Source organism: Physeter macrocephalus, chromosome 16 (genome assembly GCF_002837175.3).
Source record: "Physeter macrocephalus isolate SW-GA chromosome 16, ASM283717v5, whole genome shotgun sequence".
NCBI lineage: Eukaryota > Metazoa > Chordata > Mammalia > Artiodactyla > Physeteridae > Physeter > Physeter macrocephalus.
Window position 1 is genome coordinate 74,345,660 of NC_041229.1, and position 6,000 is coordinate 74,351,659.

Sequence of the window (6,000 nt, forward strand, 5' to 3'; positions counted from 1 at the left end):
GATCTTCAGACAGAGGCCTGTGGGGGATCTGACTCCTGTCTGATTCGGTTGCAGCCATTTATAGTGCTGCCACGCCCATCAGACTGGCTGGATCTTGAGAATAGATGATCCTGCCTGCCTTTAAATTCCCAGTTTACTGCCTGGCACTTTTAGGCACACAGAAAATGTTTGTCCAGTGATTGAATGAGGCAATGAGACATTGAGATCTTCTGGAAAGTGGAACTATCACTAGCAGATGGGTTCAAGCACAAACCGGCTTGGCAAGGCAGGTAACATGGAGGCCTCTCAACGCGCGCTAGGTGATGTTTGTCCCTTTCTCCAGGCTGTGTGCTCATGACAACAAAGACTCCTTCCTGCTTACTGCTGTATCCCCATAACTAGAACAGAGCTTGGGACAGATAGGCCCTCCATCTGTATTTATTGAACAAATGAACGAACTCCAGGTATATTTCCATCTGTCTTCTCTTTAGAGACACTAACTAGCTTGATTTTCTGGTTTTCTTCCCCTCCTGGGGAGGAGGGCATGGAGCTAATATTTCTTCCCCCCTCCTAACATGATGGTGTATTGCAGATGCATTTTTGCAGATGTAAGCTTGAACCTCAATGTAGGTAAACCAGAAGTACACCCCAGAGAGCTGTCAACCAGAGTCATGGTAAGCTGTCACCCAGAGCCACAGTGAGCTGTCACCTAGAGTCACAGTGAGCCGTCACCCAGAGTCACAGTGCCACAGATGGGCTGAGGGCAGATGAGAATTTGGTCACTGAACTGAAACTGTAGGGCAGAAGGTAGAGGGTATTATGCTATATATATATATATATATTTTTTTTTTTTTTGATGTAGTGCTTTTGTAAGAAGTGGCCCATGTACCCAGAGAATGATGAAGATAATATAAAAATCACTACAGGTTCTGCACTCCTAAGGCAGCCACTGTTAACGTGATGATGAACATCCTTGCAGGAATGTGTCTAGGCACATGCACGCCCGTGTGTGTGCGTGTATTAGGTTATGTTTAGCTACAAATGACGGGCAACCAAAATAACGATGATGGAAACATGATAGCAGCTCATTTCTCTCTCACCTGCAAGTCTGGGTGGGTGGTTCGGGACTGGCAAGGTTCTCCCTGGTGTCAGTCATCCAGGCTTATGCTGTCTTGTCATTATATTGTATATGGCCTCCACCTCATGGTCCGAAGGACAGCATCTGCATTCTAGAAAGCAGAAGGAGGAAGGTACAAAAGAGAGAGAGGTTGAGAGAGAGAGAGGTTGAGAGAGAGAGAGAGAAATGCCAAAGGAATATACAATATTTCTGCTTATATCCTATTGGCCGGAACTAAGGTACATGGCCATACTCAGCTGCAGGGGACTTTGGGAAATGTAGTCCTTGTTCTAGCAGCCATGTGCCCAACTAGAAATCCTATTACCATGAAAGAATGGAGAAATGGATATCCAGGGGTATCTGGCAGTCTCTGTCATAATGTTTATGCAACATTACTTAACAGGATCACAGAGACGGTATAATATAGATTACAGGCTTTGAAGATGACTGTGGGCTGAAATCTGGCTTCACCATTTACTTTTCAGTTTACTTGTTTATAAATTAGGGATCATAACAGAATAAACCTATTTCATAGGACCAATGTGAGGATTGAATGAGCTAATATATGTAAAAGGGCTTAGCATGGTACCTGACAGTAAGCTCTCAGCACGAGTTATTAATTAATCTCCTGCTTTTTCTTTTTAACACTCACCAATATAATATGGATAAGGTTCTGTGTCATCACTTGTAAATCTCCTTATATTATCCTTTTCAGTAGCTGCACAGGATTTCATTATGTGGCGAGAACATAATTTATTTAACTAGTCCCTCATTGATCACCATCTTAGGTTGTTCTTAATTTTTTGCCTTTATCAACAATCCTTGCATCCACATCATTTTGTACTTGCATGAATATCTCCTTAAAGTAAATTCCTAGATGTGGGATAGATGGGTCAAACTTAACGCATATTTTAAATGTATTGACATATCGCCAAATGTGGGTATTATTAACAGCTGATTTCTGAGGACACTGGAGTATTCCATTTTGACCACAAGTTTTTGAGCACCTACTACATGCTGAGCCTTTTGCTAGTTGCTACAGAGAGCCCAGAGATAAATAAAGCATGCCCTGCCATCGGCAAGGAAGTAACCAATCAGGATTTGTGGATAGGAAATTCAGGATGCTACGAGTGCTGGTGACCCAGGGCTTGAGAAGGTCTCCCTAAGGAAGTGCTATTTCACCTTGAACCTGAGGCCCAAAACATGTGTGGGTGTGGTGGGAAGGGGAGAATTGGAGAAGGAGAGCATGTTCTAGTGGAGAAGGAATGTGTGTTGAACAGTATAATGTAGAGGTGAAAAGCATGCCTTCTACAGCCAGAGTGTCTAGGTCCAAGTCATGGCTCAGCCACTTATTACCTTAGAAAGACTTCTATGCCTCAGTTTACTCATCTTTACAATAAGGATGATAGTAATAGTAGTGTGGTTATGAAGATTGAATAAGTAATGCACAGAAGTACTTAGAAGAGCTCCTGGCTGATGGAAAGCACAGTGTCTGTTATTATTAATACTTTCATCCCGCCTTTGCTTAAAAGTCTTAACCCAAGACTGAGAGTTCCAACAGTCAGCACCAAAGCCCCCTCTTCATTTTCCCCAATGTTGAATTCATCCATTCAGCAAATATTACCGAACACCTCTAAGGGAGATGGTGTCAGCAAAATACTCCCAGACCCAGGCTTCAAGGAACAAACTGTTTGGTGGTGAAGATATTTTAAATGAAAAATCCCACACAAACAGAAGCCCAATTAGCTACAAAGCAATCTGTGCTGTTTCGAGAAGCATGGGGTGATCTGTAAGAGCCTGTCAGGGGCTTTTCCAGTGAGGCCATGACAAAATGACAAAGAAACCAAGACCAGGGGGTTGGGGAGGCTTCAGCCAAGTGGAGGGGGGTGAGGGGAGAGAACAGACCAGGCAGAGGGAGAGCTTATGGAAAGACCTTGAGGAGGGATGTCTGGCACATCAGAGGAAATAAGTAATTTTTATTATTAAAAATTATAAATCTATAATAATTATAAATAATTATTTATAATAAATAATTATAATTATGGGGGGAGGGTGGGGTGGAGGGAGTGAGGGTAATGGGCAGAGCGAGTGGGGGGAGACGTCAAGGGTGAAGTGCAGAATTAAGCAGGGCTGGGTCACATGTGGTCTCCAGCTCTCAGACAGAGGCGATCGCTGGACTGTAACGTGAGTATGGAGACGGAGTCCCGTCACAAACAAGTATGTAGCCCCTCCAAGGTCTTAATTCCTGCCAGCCAAAAGGTACCTCCTGTCCAGTAGTTCCTCAAAACTTTTCTTGCCCTTGGCTCCCAAAAAATCCTGAGACTCAGCAGAAAAGTTCTCCACACCAGCACTTTTTCAGGAAAAATAAGAGCATTTAATGAACACCTATTATGGGCCAAGGAATACCCTGAGCCTTTTACCCATCTTACCTCATTTACTGCCCAACAATCTGCGAGATAAGTAGTATTACCACGAAAACAGAGACTCAGCGTAAGTAACTTGTCCAAAGTCACACAGCTATCAAATAGTAGAGTCAGGTTTCTGAAGGCAAAGTCATGATTATTGACTATGTTGCTGTGCCCATGGGGCAGGCATGACCTGTTTCACACCAGCTTCTTAGAGTCTCAGGAAGCCACTTCCCTGTGCAGTGTGATACATTTTCAGGCAGCAGTGAGCTGAAAATTACAGAAGCCTCTCTTCAACCAAGTGTAGAGTTCATTAAGCTGCAGGGAGCTCTTATTATCTTCAGATATTTCAAGGCAGCTCTCTGCTCCAGGAATAAAGGAAAGAACTAATACCCATCCCCAAAAAGGTGAATGAAAGCCTTTGCTAACTAAATACTGCAGATGAGCATCTTCCTCATTTGGCTGCAATTACCTCAGTCCCAAGTTACATCATTGCTAGTGAAATGATTAACAAAATAATGGTAATGGTACCGATGGTAAATTAAATGGAAATAAAAGGAGCTCAGTGTACTGTTCAATTTCCCACTTGGAAAATTTCCTAAGTTGTGTTCTTCAGCTTCCCACTGGGAATTTCCACATGTAAATAAATATGCCTGATTGAAACTGCAAACCCAAACCTCTGTGCCTGGCTAACACTGAACTGGAAGCCTGGGATTGCTTCTCTCCATCCCAAGGCTAATGTCAGTGAAGATGGATTTTCCCCTCGTGAAATGTTCTAATGAATTATGTAAATAGAGACAAACACCTTATAAGACTGACCTCTGCCATGGAATATGACATCCTCCTGCCTAGCCAAACCAAGTGGAACACTGGATTTAAAGAAGAAGAATCAGGACTTCATGACAACTCAGATGCTTGTGGTGTCTGGGTTCTCGCCACCACAAATCAACATCACCCACCAAGAGAAATTACCAACAGGTGTGACAAGGAATGGGCATGACACCTGGGGCCCAGTTCAAGTCATCAGCAGATTCCTATCTTGTTAGAAGTCCCTTATTAGGGTTTTAGCCATAATTGTTAGTTTTTCTAATAGGACAACCTACAAGAAGAGTAAGAGCCCTGGGTTTAAAACCCAGCTCGGCCTCTTATGAACTGTGGGATTTGGGACATGTTATGCAAAATCTTTCTGAGCATCCATTTCCTCATCTTTAAGGTAAGGATAATAATAGCACCTATTTATGATGTGGCTTTGAGAATTAGAAAGAGAATGCATGTTGCACAGTGCCTGACCCAGACTGATTGCCCAAGAAATGGGATCTGTTCTTATCGTTATTCACCTCAAATGAAAGGTTGATTCTATTTCAGGATGAATATAAATTGGGTTTTAGACTCTGATTTTTTAACATGACTTGAGACCCTCTTTGGTCTTGAAGTTAGATGGATTTCAGGTTGTACAAAATTAAACTTTTTTAAAAAAAATTACTTATCTGACACTTATTAGCAATGTAACTTGGAGCACATCCTACCTTCACTGGGTCTTAGTTTCCTTGTTGGTTTAAATGAAATAATTGAAGCTAAAACTATAAAACTCTTAGAAGAAAACAAAGGAGTGAATTTTCATGACCTAGGATTAGGCAATGATTTCTTAGATATGACCAAAAGTGTACAAGCGATAAAGGAGAAAGTTGACAAGTTGGACTATATCCGAATTGAAAACTTTTGTGCTTTAAAGGACACCATCAAGAAAGTGAAAGGACAACCCACAGAATGGTAGAAAATATTTGCAAATTATGTATATCAGATAAGAGGTGTGAATCCAGAATATATAAAGAACACTTACAGGTCAACAACAAAAAGATGAACAACTCAATTTAAAAATGGGCAGAAGACATTTGTTTGGTCAGGCCATTCAAGATGGCTGTTCTCTTGCTCTCTGTACGTCCCCCACTTGACCAGTCCCGCTTCACTCACATGATTATCCAATTCTCTTAATTATAGAGCTTAATTAGTCCCTGGTAACTAATGATGAGCCCACCTGATGTCAATTCCCCCTGTAAATGGTAGCCTCCTTCTCCCCCAGTAGCAAAGACTGCTGCCATTCCTGCCCATGGTCTGCCACACACAGTGGGGTGTCCCTCCAGGACCTTTTGTGTAAGATCCCCTGTCCCATGAACCACTGATGTTTCTGTTGCTGTCTCCAGGCTCTTTATTTGGTCTCAAGGCTCGGCAACTACTAAGGCTTGCAGGCCTGTGGAGTGCAGCCCAACAACATTTCTCCAAAGAAGTATACAGATGGCCAATACAAAAGCACATGAAAAGATGCTCAACATTATTAGCCATCAGGGAAATACAAATGAAAACCATAATGAGACAGCACTTTATACCCACCAGAAAGACTATAATAAAAAAGACAATAACGTGTTGGTGAAGATGTGGAGAAATTGGAACCTTCGTACATTGCTAGTGTTAATGTAAAATGGTGCAGCCACTTTTGGAAAA